Below are 21,661 nucleotides of genomic sequence, written 5' to 3'. Positions count from 1 at the left end.
GCCGCCATCTACCACCTCCCCAGCCCAAGAGGGAGGGAGGCAAGAACAAACATGGAGCCACATTTATGGAGTTCCTGCGGAGCACCAGCAAGGACTTAATCCTCTCACTAAAGAAGACAGAGGTACCAAATCTGACCCATGAAAAAGCTGAATCCCAGAGTTCATCAGTTGGCCAGGGTCTCCAGAAAGGAAGAGGTTAGACCCAGGATATGAATCTGTGCCCCAAGATGCCAGAGTCCGGAGCCCAGCACTGTGCGATCTGGCCTTGGGACTAACCAGAAAAGCACTTTATCATCGTGTGATTGGGTTTGCAGGCTGGAGCAGAGCACACATACCAACGGTCTGGGACTCATACTTGCAGCGCTGCACAAACCGTCCGAGGGGAGTGCAGCGGGAAACAGAACCCACGGGACTGCTAACTCGCCGGACACCCCCTGATGCATGCATCCCACGTCCCTTTCCTCTCTCCCCCAAGGGGACCCCATACTGTCACTTCCAAATTTCGTTTTCTCGTCTCTGACCTTCATGGAATGGAATCAGAGCGTCCGCTGTCATGCCTGGCTACTTTCGTCATGCTTCTGAGATTCATCCCTCTTCTTGGATGTGGCTCAGTTGATTTTTATTTCCATAGAGTGTTCCACTCTAAAGCATGTCACTCGCTTCATTTACCCACGCGGCGACTGAGCCACTTTTGGGTTGTTCTCACTGTGCTGACAGGCAGAAGAACGCTGCTCTGAGCCCTGCCCGCACACAAGGGCGCATCTGGGTTGGGTGTGCGCCTACTGTGGAATGGGCGGGTCAGGGAATAAGTGTGTGTCGATCTTGGGAGATCGTACCAAAGAGATTTCCAAGTTCACACTCACAGCGGGGTGTGAGAGTTGCGGTGGGTCCACATCCTCACCAACACGAGGTGTACTCAGCGTGTTTCAGCAATGGGGTCTATGCGTGGAGGTGTCTCACTGTGGATTCTGTTTGTATTTCCTTGAGAAGGAATGATGTGGGCACCCTTTCATACACTTCTTACCATTTGGCTACCTTTCTTGCTAAATGCCTCGTCAGATCTTATGCCATGTTTTCTGGTGGATTGTCTGTATGTTGAGCAATACGGTAGGTACGTATCCTAGATACGAGTCCTTTTGATGTGGCTTGTAGTAGTGGTGTAGGGGTCTAGAACCAATGGCCTAGAAAGAATTCTTGAGACCTCTTTGGTGCAAAAGGGCAGTTTTATTAAATCAGGGGAACAGGACCCCTGGCAGGAAGAGCTGCTGTCCAGGGATTGTGAGGAGCAACTGATTATACACTTTGGGGTTGGGGGAAGTAAAGACAAAGGAAGTTATAAATGGATTTTCATATGCTAAAGAGGACTCACAGGATTTTGGAGGCCTTGCTATGGTCAAGCTAAGGTTGTTTTTCCGTCTAGCAAGGCATTACCATTAAGACAGTTGGGACTTTCCTGGAGGAATCTTATACTCTGCCTGACTCAAGTATTTGTCAACGGGCTGCAGGTTAGGACATTTAATTTTATGTCCATTTCCTTCTGTCTTTGTTTCCCACGTCACTTTGTCCAATAAAAAGATGACAAATGTGTATCCCCATTCTGTGCCTGCCTTTTTTACTCTCTTAAAGGTGTCTTTTGATAAAAATAGGCGTTCATTTAAATGATTCCCAATTAATCTTTTCTTTGTGTTTAGTACACTTCATGCTCCAATAAATCTTTGCTGGCCCCAAGATCTTGAAATTATTTCCTAAGGTACCTTTTAAAAATATTATTCTCTCAAACTTCCACATTTTATTTGAGATCCACCTGGCATTGATTTTTGTTCATGGTATGAGATAAGAGTAAAGGTGAATTTTTTCCCCATATGGTAACCAGTTGACCCTGGACCATTTACTCAGAAGTACCCTCTGTCACTGCTTTGCAGAACCTCCTTGCTATAAACAAAATGTCCCTAGGAGTGAGTCTGTGTCTGCCTTTATTTAAATGGAATCTTGTAAACTATGGGAGGAGTTAAGATGGTGAAGTAGGGGGACCCTGGGCCTTCCTGACCCCTGGAACACAGCTGTATTGAGGCCACATCACTTGGAACACACAGGAAATCGATGCAAAGATAGGAAGAAGGATGTCCACCATTGGAGGGAGATAGTGGGGCAGGTGCAAGGTGCCTGGAAAGGAATTGGGGAAGAGAAAAGCTGCCCTGCTGTGGTGGGGAGGGAGCCCTTTCTGTGGGGAGAGAAAAGGAGATGGAGAGAGGAGTTGAGAGAGCGTGGTGTCGGGTTTGAACAAGAAAACCTCTTGGACCAGGGACTGGGGAGACGGGGGAACTGAGTGTCACAGGTTTTTTGCACACAGTGAGTGGAGCTCAAACAAAGTTTTGGAAGTGTGGGACGTTACCAGGAGTGGAGCTGTAGGGTGGGCTCCTGGAGAGGAGGAGGGTACTGGTCCCCCACCCTCCTGGAGATTCCTTTGCAGCAGGAGGGACCCCAGACAGAGCAGTGGGGCAGGCCCCCTGAGGAAAGCAGGGGTGCTCACACCAGTGATGGAGGGCTCCCTCCCATGGAGACTGCCGGCCTGCACATGCTGGCCAGACCTCCCCCTGCCTGGATGGCCGGTGGGGGTGGGGTGGGTGGGCCTGGCCTCTGGATGGAACATCCCCAGGGCTGTCCCAGGGGGCTGGGTGGAAGGAAGGGCCAGGCCACTTACTTTGCTGTTTGTCCTTCTACCTCCAGGGCCATCTCCTCCATTCTGGGCCCCTGGCTGGACCAGTACTCAGAGCACTTGTCAGCCCCAGACTTTCCCTGCCTCAAGCAGCTGGTGGCCTATATGCAGCTCAACATACCCGGTTCCAACCTAGAGCGCCATGTCCACTTCCCTGGACTCTGCTGGAGGACCTGGACCCACAGAGGTCATGCCCAAGGTTGAGAAGACCAGGGGTGGGTATATGTGGGTGTCTGGGGATGGGGAGGTGCTGGGCCCCACCGGGAGACACCCTGAGAGGCTGGGAACAAGAGCCAAGACTGGGCTCAGAGCGCCCAGCTGGTGGACTGCAGTCGGGAAGAGGTCCTGGTGAGGGTTGCTGGTTGCGACTTCTCTGGGAGGCTCTGGGCTGTGCACACACGGGTGTGTCTGATCTGGGAGCAGCAGGGGGACTGGGCAGGAGGACAGTGAGGATGACTGGGCAAGGCTGTGATGCCTCGGGGCCGGCTACCGGTCCCTGTCCTTGCAGAAGTCAACGGATGACATGGAGAGGCGGCTGGCGGACATGCCCTCCTCCCTGACAGAGGGAGTGACCCCACAGGGGTCCTCAGGAGCAGGTGCTGGGGATTGCCGAGGAAGACCTCCAACACCACCCAGACCACTGTCCCAGGTGGTTGGTCACTGGACTGTTGTCCAGGAGCCGGAGCCCACCGAAGCCGAGCCCCAGACTGAGAAGGCTGGGGCTGGGTGTTTGTGGTGTGTGGAGATGGGTCAGGGCTGGCCCCACAGGGAGGAGCCCCCAGAGGCTGGTGTGGGGCCAGGAGGAACGACTGGGCTCAGAGCACCCAGCGAGTGGACTGCAGTCGGGGAGACGTCCCCGTTGAGGGTTCCTTCCTGGCTGTGGCTTCTCTGGGAGGCCCTGGGCTGGGCTCTGTCTCTGCAAAGGCCCACGGAGAGCAGGCACGGGGGTGAGCTTTTCTCCTCTTGCAGCTGTGAACCCATCTGGCCCATCAGAGACATCTCCGACTGCAGATTTCGAGGAGCCAAGTCCAGGAGTGGGAGCCAGCGCAGCTCCAGAGCCAGAGGACAGACCACCTGCAGCAGCTGCTTCTGAGCTGCAGGCCACTTCACTCGTTGCATCAGCAGCTCTGGAGGGAGGGAGATGCCTCCAAACACCACGTCTGCCCATTGTGAGGAGCCAGGTGCAGGAGCAGGAAAACAATGCAGCTTCCAAGGGGCTCCGCAAAGACAGGGACCAGTAGCTGGCTCGGAGGCATCACAGCCCTGCCCAGCCATCCTCACTGTTCTTTACCCACTCACCCTGCTGCTCCCAGATCACAGTCCTGCACCTAGGATGCAGTGATATATACCTACAGGGCTTGGGACAAACCCTGGGGAGAAGGATGCCGCCCCAGCACACCCTGTCCCATTCAGCCAGCCTTGACCTGGGGTGTGAACATGACCCACCCACCGGGCTCTGATACCTCATCACCCTGCTCCTGCTCAGGGTGGGCTACCCTGCCTGAAACCTCTGCATGCACACACACACACACACACACACACTGGAGGGGAACTGGGCTGCACAGTCAGATCACAGCGGTGTCTGGCTGGCCTGGCTCCCTCTGGGCCTCCCTGTGTTACCTTTGGGTCCCTCCAGCCAAATGGCCAGAGGTGTCAGGGGTGAGACCTGACCCCAGGTCTGCAGTGTAGGAAACGGCTCTTTCGGCTTTGCTGAGACCACATCCTGGGGACATCAGGATACGGCAGGATTGAAGCATCTCCAGCCAAGTGAACTGAGTAGGAAGGGGCTGTCTCTAGAATGCGGGTGCCGTGACAACCCTTGGGCATCTTGGGGACGCCCTGGCCATCAGCCTGGCAGGTCTCCCCCGAGCCCCATGCTACGGCCCCGGGCATGTTCCCAGGAGAACATGCCACGGCCCAGCTGCCTCCAACCTCCTTTTTCTTTCCCCCTTGTCACCTCCAGGGTCCACGCCCCCTTTGACCCCCCTGGGGAGTTAGTGTGTGTGTGTGTGTGTGTGTGTGTGCGCGCGTGCGCACGCAGAGCCTTGTGTGTATGTGTGCCATGCGAGGATGACCAGAGGAAAGGGCCCCACATGGGAGTGTGGGCAGGGGTCCCCCAGGATCTTAGGGGCCCTCATTCCCAAAGGAAACCCCATGGGAGGTGAAGCCCTGGCCTCGGAAGCCGGGACCATCCCCATTCCTCTAGCCTCTGCTCACCTGGTGGGTCCCAGGCCAGTCCCTGCCTCTCCTGCCCTCAGTTTGCCGACTGTCCCATGAGGGGTTGGAGGAGGAACTTCATTAGTGTGGTTCAGCGTGGCCGGTCGGCTCCCACCTTTTGGGTGGACGTGGCGCAGGTGCACTCTGCGTGGGCGGGGCCCTCCCACCAACGGTGGGTCGGAGGCAGGTGGATCCTGTGCAGGCGCACACACGGCCGAGCAGACAGCGCCTGCGCGGGACCCCACCTCCCAGCAGGCATGCGCAACACCAAGGGGCTCCCTGTGGGGTTCGTCCCACGTGTCCCTATCTCCACTGCCTGCTCAATGACCCTCACGTCCTCTTAGGCCGGGGCCAGCCCCACTCCCGCCAGGCAGGGCCGCTGGACTGAGTGGACATGGAGACCTGGGGACTAAAGAGAAATGAAATATAACCCCCACCCTGACGTCCTGGCCCCCACGTTCCACTCCAGTGTTCGTCTCGGTGCATGGCGGGGTCAGGGGAGGGTGATGGGGACACGTTTGGGCAGGGAGGAGGTCAGGCCGCCTTTTCCTCCTCTACATCCCCTCCCCCTGTCTTCCTGGCAGCACCCCCACTCCCCAAAATCCGGCACTCAAACACCTTCATCTCCCTGCTTTAATCCCCAACACATCCTCCTGAGGTGGGAGTCACTGACCCCATCTTCAAAGTAGAAACCTGAGGTCCCAAGAGTTCCCAAAGGAGCTTGCCAGTCACAAGGCTGTGACATGGCCCTGCTGTGGATTTGAACCCAGGTCAATCTGACCCAAAGCCTGAGCTTGCACAGAAGCCTGAGGAAGTGGCCTTTGAGCTCAGCCTTGGAGGTGAGGCCATCCTGGATGGGGGCCATGGGGAGGGATGGCAGGAGCCTCTGAGGGGCAAAGGCTTGGCAGGCTCCCTGGAGGAGGCTGGTTGGGGTGAGGAGTGCACGCTGGGAAGAGCACCTACCAGATCACGCAGGGCTCTCTGGATGTGGGGCAAGGAGTCAGGGGACACTGTGGGTTGGGGGGTTCAGGGGACACAATCCGGGCAGTCTTATCAGAGCCACAGCACCCCAGATTTGGAAGGAGCTTCGTGGGCATATTATTGCCCCCACTCAAGCATGGGTATCCAAGCACCAGCCAGGGGTGTTGAAGCTGCCTCAGTTTCCTCCAGTGTAGAGTGGCGTTCGTGGTGGTCGTCTGCGTCCTTCCAGGCCTGGGCATGCCACCTGGAAGGTCCAGACATGGCTTCTTGTCAGAGTAGTTGTTCCAGTGAGGTCAGTACCCAGAGAGGTCTGAGTGAGGGGACCAAAGGGATGCCCCACATGCCCAGTTCAGCAGGAAGCTCTTGTAGTTGGTGCCAATCTTCATGTCCAGGCTGATGGGGATGAGGCAGCATCGCCCACCTGCTGGATGGAGAGTGGCAGCAAGGAGCTGTGGTTGCGGACCCTGAGACACAGAGCTCGTGTGAGCCCAAGGCTGCCACGGATGTGGTGGAGACTGAGGAGGAGGAGGAGGTGCTGTCTGAGGCTGAGATGATGCCTGAGGTCTCCAGGGACGACTGGGAGGTCAACTCCAGAATGAGAGGAATTGCAAGATCAGCAGAAACACTGGATTGTGCAGGGCACTCCACGCCAGCATAGCCCAGAGGCTTCTAGAGACTGAGTATGCCTGGCTTGTTGTGGGTATGCTGTGGGGACCCAAGCTCCAGGAAGGGATGTCTGTCAGGGAGAAAGGGTAAGGAGGTCACCTTCTTTTCCTGGCCATCAGGGACCCTGGGACAAAGCATGTTGATCTCCTCCACATCCAGCTGGAGTTGCTGGTTGAGTGCATGCAGAGCAGGCAGGCAATGTCCCTACTGCTTAGGTAGGGGCTGCATCTGAGCTGCTCACAGGACTTGGAGTGAGGGCACCTTTTGGTCTTGGGTGCAGTGTTGGGTGTCTGGTGGTGGAATTGAAGGGTTGACATTGCATTGATCAGACACCCTGGGTGAATGGGTGCTCTTGAGGCTCAGACAACCTGGGTAGCCATGAACACAGGTGGCAGTGACCCACACATGGGAAGGTATGAAAGAAGTGCACAAAAGACAGTGCCCAGTACTACATAGGGCTTCCTACCCATGGACAGTGCTCCTTGGCAAAATTCAGCTAGTCTTCTTGTTCCCAGAGCACAGAAGTTGCTCAAGGCTGTGATTGGTCCATGGGAAGCCCAGTCTATTGCTGGACATCATACCTTGCAGTAGGAGAGGTTCAGCCTGAAATTACAGTCTGGGGGTGGCCTGGAATGCGAGGTGAGGTAAAAATTGCCCAGGTAGACTGATCCACTCCAGTCTGTAATTGCTTCTCTACCCAACAACCCAGACCTAGATGGTGGCCTTCTGACTGGCTGGTGTCTGTTACTGCTATTGGGTTCCTCTGGTTAAGAAGAAGAATGAGGAGGAAGAGGGGGAGAAGGAGAAGAAGAAGAGGAAGGAGGGGGAGGAGAAGAAGAAGATCAAAGTTAGTAGAGCAAAAGAAACTGTGAGGATTAGATCAGAGATATATGGAAGGGAAGAGCACGCAAGAAAATCAGTGAAAACAATAGTTCTTTCTTTTTGAGATTTACCAAATTGATAAAAGAGACAAAAATGGAACCACTTTATACCAACAAATTGGCTCACTAAGATGAAGCAGATAAATTCTGAGAAGCACACAAACTACCAAAACTGCCTCCAGAAGAAATGGAAACCCTGAGTAGACCTATAATAAGTAAAGAGACTGAAGCAGTAATGAGAACTTCCCAACAAAGAAAAGCCCAGAACCTGATGCTCTCCCTGGTGATTTGTCCTACACATTTAAAGAAGATGTAACATCAATGCTTCTAAAATTCTGCATAAAGTACAAGAGGAGGGAACACTTCCCACGTCACCTTATAATGCCAGCATTGTCCTGATTCCAAAGACTGACAAAGACCTTACAAGAAAAGACAACTGCAGGCCAAAATCCATTATGAAGAGAGATGTAAAAATCCTCAACAGAATTCTAGCAGGCAGAATCTAGCAGCACATTGACAGGACTATACATGACCAAGTATGATTTATACCAGGAATACAAAGGCTGTTCAATGTAGGTAATTAATGTCATATACCACATCAATAAGAAACATGATTGTCTCAACTGATGTAGGATAAGCTTCAACAAAAGCCAAACCTTTTCATAACAAGTGCTCTCAATAAAATAGAAATAGAAGATTAAATTGTGATAAAAGAGGGGTGCCTGGGTGGCTCAGTGGGTTCAGTGTCTGACTCTAGGTTTGGGCTCAGGTCATGATCTCCTGGGTGGTGAGACTGAGCTCCAAGGAGGGCTCTGCACTCAGTGGGGAGTCTGTTTGGAGAATCTCTCCCTCTGCCCCTTCCTGCTCTCTGGTTCGTGCACTCTCTCGCTCTCTAAAATAAATGAGTTTTTTAAAAATTATGGTAAAGAATATTTATGAAAAAACTCATATGTATATCATTCTCAGTGGTGAAAGACTGAGAGTTTTCTCCTTAAGATGATAAATAAGTCAAGAATGCCCACTTCCACCACTTCATTTCAATGTGTCATGGAAGTCTGGTCAGAGCAATTATACAAGATGCATAATTAAAAGCCCCCAAATGGAAAGGAAGAAGGAAAAGTGTATTTATATATGACATGAGCTTATATCAAATGATCCTAAGAATTAAAAAAACTCTGTTTGAGATTATATTTCCTCCAAGGTACGAGCAGAGAAGACCAACACTTAGGAGTCAATGGAATACCATTGAGAATCAAGGAATACAAACATGTACGGTCAGTTGTTTTCCAACATGGAGACCAAGATCATTCAACGAGGCAAAAACTGGTGTTGGGAAACTGGATATCCACATACAAAAGAGTGAAGTCACAACATTACCTTACACCATGTAAAAAAGTTAACTCCAAATGAATCAAAAACCAAATCTAAGAGCAAAAACTCTTAACACCCTAGAAATAAACTAAGAGCACATAGGGGTAAATCTTCATTCCCTTGGATTTGGCAATGGTGTCTCTAATATGGCACCCAAGCACAAGCAACAACAGAAAAAACAGAGACACAGGACTTCATCATTGCTAAAAACTTTTGTGAATGAAAGGACAATCTCAAGAGACTGTAAAGAAACCCCCCCCAAAAAATGGTAGGAAATATTTGCAAATCATAAATCTGATAAGGGTCTTGCATCTAGAATATATAAAGAACTCCTACAACTTAAGAACATAAACAATCCCATTAAAAATAGTAGACATTTCTCCAAAGAAGATACACAGATGGCCCACTAAGCACATGGGAAGATGATCATCATTAGATAGTAGGGAAATGCAAGCCAACACCACAATGATGTACTTTCCGTGCCAGGCAGGGGTGGGCTATACTGAATAAACAGAAATAACAAGTGTTAGAGAGGATTTTGAGAAATAGGAACCCTCATACACTGCTGGGGGAGATGTAAAATGGTAGAGCCACTGTGGCAAAGGGTGTAGAAAGTCCTCCAAATGTTAAGCATACCATTATCATTTGACCCAATTCCACTCAGTATCTAACCAAAGGAACTGAATACACGTACTCTAACATAAGCCTGCACATAAATATTCATAGCAGCACTATTCACAATAACCAAAAGATGAAAACAACCCACATGTCCATCCACAACTGAATGGATAAACACAATGAGGTGTATTCATACAATGGAATTCATTCAGCCATAACAGGAATGAAGTATTAGTACTCGCTGTCACCTGGGTGAACTTCGAGAACATTATACTGAGTGGGAGAAACTAGATGCAAAATACCACATGCTGTATGATCCCATGAAAAATTCATCATAGGTAAACGAGTAGGGACAGGTGCCAGATTAGTGGTTGCCAGGGAGCAGGGGAGGTAGGGAATGATAGGGAATGCCAAATGACTGACTGCTTAGTGGGTGCGGGGTTTCTCTCTGGGGTGATGGGAATGTTTTGGAACTGGATAACGGTGATGGTGCACAGCACAGGAAAAGTAGTTAATGTCAGTGAGTTGTACAATTTTAAATGTTTAAAAAGATAAAGTTTATTTTATCTTAAATTAGAAATATACCTGGAAACATGAAGAGAAAAAAAAAAAAGCCAAAAGAGAAGAAAAGGAATGCCTTCACTGGTGAGGACAGGCTGACTCTGGTACTGGAACTGGCCCTGGATGTAGCTCATCCGCTGGTTCGGGAGGTGGGGCCGGAGCAGGCTCTAGCTCTGGAGCTGGTGCTGGATTGGGTCTTGCTGCGCAGAGCCCCCTGGCTCTAGCTCTGCAGGGGGAGCCAGTGCTGGCTCCGTGTCGGAGGTGCCGCTGGAGCTGACTGTGGAGCCGGTCCAGCTCGGAGTCTTGCGTTGGCTCTAGCTCTGGAGCTGGCAGCGGGCTGACCCCAGAATTGGTGGCCCAGCAGTCTCTGTGTCTGGAGTTGCTGCTGCTGGTGGTGCTTGAGCTACTGGTAGCTTGTGTGTAGGAATCAGAGCACCGGTTGTAGCTGGCATTGGCTCTGGAGCGGGCTAGGCTCCAGCTTGGAACTGGCGTGCCAAAGCGAGTTCTGGACCTTTCTCTGACTCGACCTCGATCTAGCTCTAGATCTGGTGCTAGAGAAGTATCGCTGGAGCTTTCATGGGAGTTGGTGGTAAAACTGCCTCTATTTCTGGCTTTGTGTTTGAGCGGAGACTAGTGCTTTCTGCCTCCAGTTTTGGTGGTGTGCTGCTGCTGGAGTGTGTTCTACCTCTGGAGCTTGTCCCAGATCTCCCTGTCCTCTGGGGCCGGTGCAAAAGTCCTGCTGGCTTCGGCTGTAACTTTGGAGCTCATGCTCGAGCCAGGGCTGCTGCTGGCTCCTCCTCTGAGCCCAGCATTGCCCCTAATTCTGCAGGTACTAGTGGAGCTGGTTCTAGCTCTAAGAGTCCTGCTGCACTTCGTCCTGTGGAGAGCATGGGGCTATGGTATCCCTCTTTCCAGGGAGGGGCATGCTGCCAGGAAGTCCCGATGGGCTCATTCACAAGGAGCCTTTCAAAAGAGGTCTGTAGGGAGGAGGCAAGATAGCGGAGGAGTAGGGGACCCTGTTTCAACTGGTCCCTGAATTTACCTGGATGTCTGTCAAGCCATTTTTATCACTCATGAAATCAGCCTGAGATGTAAGAAATATATCTGGATCTCTACAAGCAGAAAAGCACTTTTTGCAAGGTAGGACGTGCAGAGTCATGAATCTGCAGGGAGATAATCGGAAGATAAACAGAAGGGGGAGGGAACCTCCCTAAGCTGGTTCCTGGAAAGTGATATAACACTAGAGCACAAAATCAGAACCCTGAGAAATCTGCTGTAGTAAGAGACATCCCTCTCTGAAAGCGGCTCAGGAAATGAAAAGGCGGAATTCTAGGTAGGGCATTGTGGTCTCAGGTTACAAGCGACCACAGAACAAAAGGAGATTCCTGAAAGGGCAGAGGGCCTGAGCATTGGGGCCAGGAAGTAGGTTATGGTCAGTAAGCCCAGCAAGGGGCTCTCCGCTCAGATCGCCATAAACCACAAGCTGGGCTAGTCGTTAACTGCTCTTTCCTTGAACAGCCTGAAAAAAATCTGGAACCTGCACCTGAAACTGGGTAAAAACCCGCAGAGCAGTAGTGACCGGGAAGGGGCTCTAGGGTGGAACTTCGGGTGGGCAGAGCACTCAGCCACTCACAGTTTTAGAAGCACAAAGGGCAGAGGCTCTCCTAGGCCCCTGAAAACACTTCTGAGAGAGTAGCTGTGAGCGTGCACCGTGAGAGGCGGCAGTTTTCAGCGGCACATGCAAAAGTGGAGACTGTGTCCTGGACGGTCTATTAAAGAGGGCAGACTGAGATTTTTCTGCTCTGGGCCAGAGTTGGCTGTGGCCATTTTTGCTCTGATCCTCTGAAGAGAAGCGGAAAGCCCCCAGGGAACAAAAGCCACACAGAAGACCAGTTTCCACTGAGCCCATCCATCTGACAGGGGACGGGGCAACTGTGCACAGGCAGGGTTACCTGAGAAACAGCGGGCAGGCCCCTTCCCCAGAAGACAGGCTGGAAGAACAAGTGGACGACAACCCTATGGACCCTGTAAGACTGTAAATTCCCAACGCCAGGGGGAAATTGTATATTGAGCTCCAGGTGTGGCCTCACAACTTGATTATTCTTCAGATATAATTCTTTTCTTTTTTTTCCTTTTGTCATGCTTTTTTCTCTGTTGTATTTTTCTTTTTGCTTTCTCATTTCAACTAGATGTCTATTATATCAACTCATTTTTCATACTCGCTTTTTAACTTGTATTTTTACACACCTATATTTTTTATAGATATATGCTTTATTTTAGCCCATTTTTCACTCTAGTCAGTTTTACCTTTTTATATATACAAATCTTACTTTCCTAGTAATTTTGGGACATAGTGTCCTCTAACACACAGACCAAAATACATGCAATAACAACTGAAACACCCTGCTTTGTCCACTCTGAGAGATTATAGCCCCCCTTCCCCTCCTCCCTTTTTTAAAAATTTTCAATTTTACTCTTGTGTTTCATTTTGGCTTTGTTTTTCAGTGGTGGCTCTGACTGCTCCAGATTTTGCTAGGGTGCATCTAGCTGGGGTCATGGTTGATATTTTGGACTTGCTCATTCACTCAACCATCCCTCGACAGAATGCCTAGAAGGAGGAACTTTCAACAAAGAAAAGAAACAGAGACAATGTCCTCTGCCAGAGAACTAATGGATATGGATCTAAGCCAGATGTCAGAGATAGAATTCAGGACAGCAAACATAAAGTCAATAGCTAGGCTTGAATAAAACATTAATGACAATATAGAATCTCTAAGGGCAGAAATGAGATCTAATCAGGCCGAACTTAAAAATGCTATGAATGAGATGCAGTCTAAAATGGATACTCTAACAGCCAGGGTAAATGAGGCAAAAGAGCAAATCAGTGATCTAGAAATTAAGCTGATAGGAAGGAAGCTGAGGAAAATAGAGGTAGGCAGCTCATGAAAATAGACTTAGAGAGATCAATGATGCCATGAAACATTCCAATGTCAGAATTATTGGGATCCCTGAGGGAGTGGAGAGAGAGGACTAGAAGATGTATTTGAACAAATTATAACTGAGAATTTCCCTAATCTGGGGAAGGAAACAAGCATTCACGTCCAAGAGGCAGAGAAGACCCCTCCCAAAATCAGTTAAAAAAGACCAACACCCCGACATATAACTGTGAAGCTTGCAAATCTTAGAGCCAAAGAAGCTATCCTGAGAACAGCTAGGGGGAAGAGATTTCTTACGTAGGGAGGAAGCAACATCAGAATAACATCAGACCTATTCACAGAGACCTGGTAAGCCAGAAAGGGCTGGCAAAACATATTCAGGGTACTAAATGAGAAGAACATGCAGCCAAGAATACTTTACCCAGCAAGGCTGTCATTCAGAATGGATGGAGAGATAAAGAGCTTCAAGGACAGGCAGAAACTGAATGAATATGCAACCACCAAGTCAGATCTACAAGAAATATTAAGGGGGATTCTGTACGTGAAGAGACACCCCAAGAGTCACATAAACCAGAAATAAATAGAAAATCTATAGAAACAGGGAACTTACAAGCAATACAATGGCACTAAATTCATATCTTTCAATAGTTACTCAATGTAATGGACTGAGGGGCACCTGGGTGGCTCAGTCGGTTAAGCGGCTGCCTTCAGCTCAGGTCATGATCCCTGGGTCCTGGGATCGAGCCCCACGTCCAGCTTAGTGGAGAGCCTGCTTCTCCCTCTCTCTCTGCCTGCCTCTCTGCCTACTTGTCCTTTCTCTCTCTGTGTCAAATAAATAAATAAAATCTTAAAAAAAAAAATGTAAATGGACTGGATGCTCCCATGAAAAGACACAGGTTTGCAGATTGGATTAAAAAAGCAGGACCCATCCATATGCTGTCTACAAGAGACTCATTTTGAACCTAAAGACACCTCCAGATGGAAAGTGAGGGGATGGAGAACCATTTACCACACTAATGGACCTCAAAAGAAAGGTAGGGTAGCAATTCTCATATCAGAAAAATTAGATTTTAAACCAAGACTGTAGTAGGAGATGTAGGGGGACACTATATCACACTTAAAGGGTCTATCCAACAAGAAGATTAAATATGCCCCCAACATGGGAGCAGCCAATTATACAACCAATTAATAACAAAAAAAAGAAACATATTAATAATAATACATTAATAGTAGCAGACCTCAACACTCCACTCACAGCAATGGACAGATCATCTAAGCAGAAGATCAACAAAGAAACAAGAGCTCTGAATGACACATTGGACTAGACGGACTTCGTAGATATATACAGAACAATCCACCCTAACACAACAGAATACTCATTCTTCTTGCGTGCACATGGAACTTTCTCCAGAATAGACCACATACTGGGTCACAAATCAGGTCTCAACTAATACCAAACGACTGAAATGATTCCCTGCGTATTTTCAGGCCACAATGCTGTGAAACTGGAACTCAACCACAAGAAGAAATTTGGAAGGAACTCAAACACTGGGATGTTAAAGAGCGTCCTGCTCAAGAATGACTGGGTCAGGGCGCCTGGGTGGCTCAGTTGGTTAAGCGACTGCCTTTGGCTCAGGTCATGATCCTGGAGTCCCGGGATCGAGTCCTGCATCGGGCTCCCTGCTCAGCAGGGAGTCTGCTTCTCCCTCTGACCCTCCTCCCTCTCATGCTCTTTGTCTCTCATTCTCTCTGTCTCAAATAAATAAATAAAATCTTTAAAAAAAAAAAAAAAAGAATGACTGGGTCAATCAGTAAATTAAAGAACTTAAACAATTCATTGAAACCAACTAATGAAAACACAAGGCAGTCCTAAGAGGGAAATCCAAGCCTCTCTCAAAAAATTAGAAAAATCCCATGTGCGCAAGCTAACCTTACACCTAAAGGATCTGGAGAAAGAACAGCAAATAAGGCCTAACCCAAATAGGAGAAGAGAAATAATAAAGATGAGAGCAGAAATCAATGAAAAAGAAACCAGAAAAACAGTAGACCAGAACAACGAAACTAGAAGCTTGTTCTTTGAAAGAATTAATAAGATCAATAAACCACTGGCCAGAGTTATTCAAAAGAAAAGACAAAGGATCCAAAGAAACAAAATCATGAATGAAACAGGAGAGATCACGACTAACACTTCAAGGAAACAGAAACAACTATTAGAAATTATTACCAGCAACTATATGCCAACAAATTAAGCAATCTAGAAGAAATAGATGCATTCCTGGACACTTATAAACTACCAAGACTGAAACAGGAAGAAAGAGACAATCTGAACAGACCAATAACCAGGAAGGAAATTTGAAGCAGTAATCAAAAACCTCCCAAAAAATAAGAGTCCAGGGCCAGATGGCTTCCCAGGGGAATTCTACCAAACATTTAAAGAAGAAATAATACCTATTCTACTGAAGCTGTTTCAAAAAATAGAAATAGAAAGAAAACTTCCAAACTCATTCCATGAGGCCAGCATTACCCTGATCCCAAAACCAGACAAAGACCCCATCGAAAAGGAGAATTATAGACCAATATCCCTGATGAACATGGATGCCAAAATATTCAACAAGATCCTAGCCAATAGGATCCAATAGTACATCAAAAGGATTATTCACAAGGTGGGATTTATTCCTGGGATGCAAGGGTGGTTCAACAGTCAGAAATCAATCAATGTGATAGAGCACATCAATAAGAGAAAAGACAAGAACCATATGATCCTCTCAATCGATGCAGAGAAAGCATTTGACAAAATACAGCATCCTTTCCTGATTAAAACTCTTCAAAGTACAGAGATATAGGGAACATACCTAAATATCATAAAAGCCATCTATGAAAAGCACACAGCGAGTACCATTATCAATGGGGAAAAACTGAAAGCTTTTCCTTTAAGGTCAGGAACACGACAGGGATGCCCACTCCCACCATTATTGTTCAACATAATACTAGAAGTCCTAGCCTCAGCGGCTCCTATTACCCACTTACATCAAAGGTTCTACTTCCAAATGAGATCCTGAGGTTGGGACATAGACCTCTCCCTTTTTGGGGACACAACTTACCCTACACTCTGAGATAATCTTGCTCAGAAAAGAAGAGAGTTCTCCTCCTTAAACCAGTCCCTAGAAAAGGCCTGCCTGGTCTATTAAAAACCCATGTGGGCAGGAGAGTGAGGCCCAACAGGCCCATATGTGAAAGGCACCCAGGAGTCTGCTGATTTCCTCTTGGCCTGTTGGGCTCAGGTCAGCTCCCCTAGACCTGCACAGCCTGGGGTCAAGATAGCTTACTCCCCCAAATTCTTTCAAAGGTGGCAGCTTGAAACTGGCCAGAGACAGACTCCTTTTGGACTGTATGCTTGATTGGGCCCAGGGAGCATCCAACACCCAAGGCTCCCAGAGGTCTGTGTTTGGTGGGTCCCCCAGACAATCCCACAAAGGCTCATCCGGGGGGCAGGGGGGCTCACCAGATTCCTCAAGCTCTGCCCTCAGAGCAAGGTTCAATGATGAAAATGAGGCAGACCCTCCATACCCTCAACCACCCACTCACAACACCTGCCTTGCCCCTCGGGCTCTGGGTCCCCTGCCTTGTGCAATTCTCATAGTGCCCCCCACTTCTACCGCTCCCCCACTGAGGACAGTGGGGCCAGCCGGGGCCCTCCAGGCCTCTGGGGTCTCCAGTGGATCTCAAACCATCTGAACACCCCCCAGGGCAGAAGGTACCCCCACACACACACAAAACGTTTCTGAGTCAACAGTCAGTCCCCACCACAACAGACCCTGATGGCATCCCACGGTTACCAGGAATCAAGGTTCCCAGGCATCTTTTCGTGAAGGATACCCTGAGAGCCCCACGGGCCCTGTTTGGCAAAGGCAGTCCATGCTCCTCCAGCTTTACCTTGAGGGGGAAATAAGCTCCTTTGTGTAGCACAGAGTGGGACTTAGGCAGAAGACTTGGATAGCCAAAGACCCATTCACAAGAGCCAACCTCTCCGCACACCTGCCCTCTTGAGGTCCCTGGCTCCCTGCATCTGCATGCCTAGCTACCCCTTCACCTGTTTTGAGGAGGCCGGGTCTCTCTCTGCCTGTGCAGCTCTGCCCACACCCCAACCACCCACAGAGCCTCTTGGGCAGAGGGATCCCACCCCCGAGGATTTTTCAGAGGAGGAAGTTTGAAAGTGGTAGCAGTCAGTCCCCATCGAGCCTGCCTGCCTGATAGGGTCCCCAGCTTTACCAGCAATCAAGGCTCCCAGGGGTCTTTTGTGGGAGGATACACCAGCCAGGTGGCCTCTGGACCAGTGCTGACAAGGGAGTCCAACTGCTTCTAGCTCGGCCTCCAGTGGAAATATGTACCACTGTGTCAGCTAAGACTTCCAATGAGACTGACTTCAGGGACCCACATAGCAGACTACACCTGTGGCATGGCCTCTTCCTACAGCTGCCTCCCCGCCCCCCTTCCAGGTCCCTGGCTTCCCTGACCTGCAACTTGCTAGCCCACCAGCCCACCTTGGCCTCCAGTCCTGTGGAGCTCCAAGTCGACCCCAGGGCATCAGAATGGCATCAGGGTGGAGGGAGCCGACAGGAAAACAATCTTTCTGAGGTGGGAGGTTGAACCTGGCCACAGTCATCCCCAGGTGGACTGGCTGCTTGAGGGGTCCCAGGCTTCTCCAGCAAAGGAGGCTCCCATGTGTCGCCAGGACATCTTGCCAATCAGGGCTATGGTGGGCTACTGGGGTCAGAAGCATGCTCTGGGGCCACGGTTCTACCTATGGTCTCCCGTTCCAAGTCCAGGCCTCCCTCCCAGGCCTGAGCAGCCTGTGTGTGTGCAGTCAGCCCTCCTCATTCACCTGCCCCCCCAACTTTGTGGGCCAAGCCCCTCGTGGAATGCTGGGCTCAGGCCAATGCCCCAAACTGCACCACCCCAGGGTGGAGAGTGGTTACTCCCTGAAATTCTTTCAAAGGCAGCAGCTTCAGACTGGCACAGACAGATCCCTTTCGAAACTGGGGGCTTCATGAGTCCCTGGGCTTCTCAAACAACCAGTGCTCCCTGGGGTCTGTGTTGAGGTCAGAGGGGTCCACCCGTAGCCTGCTCCAGGGCCAGGCTCTCCCTCCCTGTTTGCCTTTCCAGTTGCATGAATTGCCCTCAGGCCTGGGTTGCCTGTCCATGCCCAGTCAGACACCTCTCGGCCAGCCGCTGACTGTGCGTGCACAGCGGGTCCTGGACAATTAGGCTCAGCCTGACGGTGCACAGTCGGCCCCTCCTTGCTACCTAACCTTTGTCTGATGGTAACCTTGTGGGCTGTTGGGCGCAACTGTGACTCCCCAACCTACACACCACCACGGTCAAGAGTGGTTTCTCCCTGAAATGCTTTCAAAGGCGGCAGCTTGAACCGGAGGCCCCACTGAGCCCAGGGATCCTCCAACACCCAAGGCTCCCAGAGGTCTGTGTTTGGATGGTCCCCAGAACATCCTGCACCACCCCACCAGATTCCTTCAGCTCTGCCCTTAAGGCAAATGCGCTCAGTGGTCCTGATGACTGATGAAACGAGGCAGATACCTCCTGCTCCTAACGGGCCAGTCTCATACACTGTCTCGTGCCCACGTTACTGGCTTTGCTGCAGTTTGTGCTCAAGTATGCAGAGTCCAGCACCTCTTCCACCGCATGAGGGCAGTGGGGCCAGTCCAGGCCCTCCAGGCCCCTGGCGCCATGATTCGCTCTGGAACCACTCCAACACCATCAGGGCAGAAGGAGCCCTCCCATCCCAAAGTATTTCTGAGGCGTCAGTCTTCACTTCACTTGAGGGGCTGCCCATGGGGTCCCGGGTGTACCAGCAATCCAGTCTCCCAACTGTCTTAGTGAAGAATACCCTAGAAACCACACAGTCCTTGCAGAAAGGCAGACCACATACTTAAAGCATTATATTCTGGGTGAAATACGTGCAATCTTCTAATACAGGAATATGAATTAGGCAGATGTCGGGGCCAATACTGAAAAACTTCTACCACATTAAGAGTCCAAGTCTGTCTGTACAACCTCCAGGTAGAGGGAGACCGCCCGCTGAAACGCTTTCTGACATGGCAGCTCTCAACTGGCGACAGTCGCTCATCCTGCAGACAGGCTGCACCACAGGCTCCCAGGCGCTGCGTTTGGCTGGCTCCCTGGTCAGTGGGCAGGCCCCAACCTGGCAGGGCAATCCAAGTCTTCCAGGTCTGCCCTAAGGAGGGATAGGCCCAATTATGCAGGTTAAGGCTTGGAAAAAGGCAGATGCCGTGAAGCCCCCCAACAATGTCCTCCTGTCACCCAGCCGGGCCAGACATTGCCAGGTTCCAGGTCCCAACCTCACCCCACCTTCCCCATCCACACATGCACAGTCAGCACCCTGTGAGCGGGGGGCACTCCAGCCCCACAGAGGTCTGGTCTACCCCACCCACGGGCATAGTCTTCAGGGTGCAGGGGCCCCACACTCCGAATAGCCCTCTGAGGCTTCATCTGAACTAAGGACTATCGGTCCCTTTGGTACTGGCTGCCTCTGTGGGCTCTGGGGCTTCTTCAGCAATCAAGGCTTCCCAGGTGTCTCTCCTGGGAGGTCTCCCGAAAGTGCTATTTGGCCAGAAGCAGCAAATGTCCTTCTCTTCCAACTGAATGACTCAGTTTCTCATATTTCTAGCCAGAAAATTTACTCAAGGCTTTTATCAATAACATCAATTAGTATAATGCCAAGTTAAAACAACCCAACGACTCCAACCCTTCTAGGTTATTTCCACCTAAAGAACATTACCAGTAGGGCGCCTGGGTGGCTCAGTCTGTCGGGCATCCGACTCCTGGTTTTGGCTCAGGTCATGATCTCAGGGACCTAGGATCTGCCCACATTGGGCTCTGCGCTCAGCTGGGAGTCTGCTTGAGATTCTCTCTCCCTCGTCCCCTGTTCGCACTCTCTCTCCCACTCTCTAAAATGAATAAGTAAATCTTAAAAAAGAAAAAAAGAAAGAAAGAAAGAACATTACCAGCACCCTTCAACAGCTGGAATAAAAGTCAGGCCCCTCAACTCAAATTGAGGAGGTCAGGATATCAGAACTCACCCAACAAACCCATGAGGTGCTGAGAAGTCGGAGGGGCACAGAGGTCCGGGGCTGGTACCGAGTGTTGAGTTCCAGACTACACCCGCAGCTGTTCTCACAGAGTTGCTCTGATACCCTGCTAGCTACAACAGGAAATGCTGATGCAAAGTGAACACGCCTTTCAGAAAGAAAGTAAGAGAGAGTTTCATTGGAGCCCGAGTTCAGACAGCTGCCCAAGAAAGAAACACACTCTTCACAGAGAAGAACCCGCTCCGGAGAATGAACAGTTTTTACAGGGTTATATACTTTTTACATCTTGTAAAAGCTCAAAAGATTATAGATTAACACATTGGCAGGAATCACGAGTTTTATCATAAAGGAATGCAGACAGTAGGAGTGTTGATGGATATCACAAGGACAAAATGGTTTTCCTTTAGGCTACTCATTCACAAAGCAGATGTACAATGAGAGTGCGGGGGGCCATAAATCAAGTTTGCGGTTGAACAAACTCCATATGCAGTTATGTTGACTTAGAAACCTAAAATGGCTTCCATTAGGCTTTAGCGAGTTTTTCTCATCAGCACAGAAATGATACTTCCACATAGCAGATTTAATTCCTGCCTTCAGTGAGAAAGAGAGGAGTCTGAGTGTCCTTCTTGCATAGGCTGTCTCTTAAGTAATTTTTATTTAAGATAATCAATATGTCAGGGAGCCTGGGTGGCTGGTTAAACGTCTGCCTCTGGCTCAGATCATGATCCCAGAGTCCTGGGATCAAGCCTCGAGCCTGCTTCTGCCTCTCCCCCTGCTCATGCTCTCGCTCTCTGTATCTCTCTGTCTAAAACGAATAAATAAAATCTTCAAAACAAAAAATTAATATGTCATTGTACATTTTTGGGCAGCCTGCCCTTAGCCCCCACATACCTGGGCCGATTCCTTATCCTCCACTATCCCACAATCCTGGACGGTCTTCAGCAAGAAACCTATTAGGTCATTTCACTCACAACCCCTAACCCCTCATATTTCCTCCTAGTAATTTGCTATCCACTGACCCCCACCCCCAACTCTGCTCCTTGGCTATAAATTACCAACTGCCACACTGTATTCCCAGTTGAGTCCAATCTGCCCCTCTCCACTGCAAAACCCTGTTGCAGGGTCCCTACACCAACTGTGGAAATAACCCCCAACCTAAACAAAGTATCCTTAACTGTGCTTTAACACGTGTCATTTTTTTTCCTTAAACAATTAGACATTTTCGGATAGCTCTGACAGCAGACGTCGGACAACGGGAACTCGCCATCCACGGAGCACTTAACGACCTACACCGACACTCGGATGCCAGCCCCGCTTCGCCCCAAGTCCCGACACGGAGCCCGCGGCCGCGGCTCTGCCTCCCGCCGAGGACGCCCCGCTCTCTCCCGCCTGGCCTCCGCCACCCCCGCTCGCTCCGCGAACCCGCGCCCTGCGCAGCAGCCGCGGCGGCGGCGGCCGGGGTCCCGCCGGCCCCGCGCCCCCAGCCCGGCGCCTCCACACAACCGGGGGCCGTGCACACACCTGTCACCCCACCCGGGAGGCGTCTGCGCACGCACGGCAAGAGGCCTCGCGGCTCTAAGTCTCACCTGG

At 50.3% G+C, this 21,661-nt stretch overlaps 1 long non-coding RNA gene across 5 annotated transcripts; it reads right to left on the bottom strand.

Annotated features, from left to right (window-relative positions):
* Positions 1-1,204: 1,204 nt before the first annotated feature.
* Positions 1,205-21,614, bottom strand: LOC145719592 (uncharacterized). 5 transcript variants are annotated; one of them, XR_014142483.1, is made up of 5 exons: positions 20,963-21,467; positions 20,580-20,662; positions 20,063-20,219; positions 19,762-19,949; positions 1,205-19,197 (listed from the first exon to the last, which is right to left on the bottom strand). It is a non-coding gene; the product is annotated as an uncharacterized LOC145719592 (long non-coding RNA). The 5 variants fall into 5 exon arrangements; XR_014142485.1 differs by lacking the exons at positions 20,580-20,662; positions 20,963-21,467 and adding an exon at positions 21,593-21,614 and having other exon boundaries at positions 18,878-19,197; XR_014142484.1 differs by lacking the exon at positions 20,580-20,662 and having other exon boundaries at positions 18,878-19,197; positions 20,963-21,461.
* Positions 21,615-21,661: the final 47 nt, after the last annotated feature.

Source organism: Leptonychotes weddellii, unplaced genomic scaffold (genome assembly GCF_054177405.1).
Source record: "Leptonychotes weddellii isolate Sample4059 unplaced genomic scaffold, ASM5417740v2 HiC_scaffold_550, whole genome shotgun sequence".
Lineage (NCBI taxonomy): Eukaryota > Metazoa > Chordata > Mammalia > Carnivora > Phocidae > Leptonychotes > Leptonychotes weddellii.
This window is presented reverse-complemented; position numbering and strand designations above follow the sequence as displayed.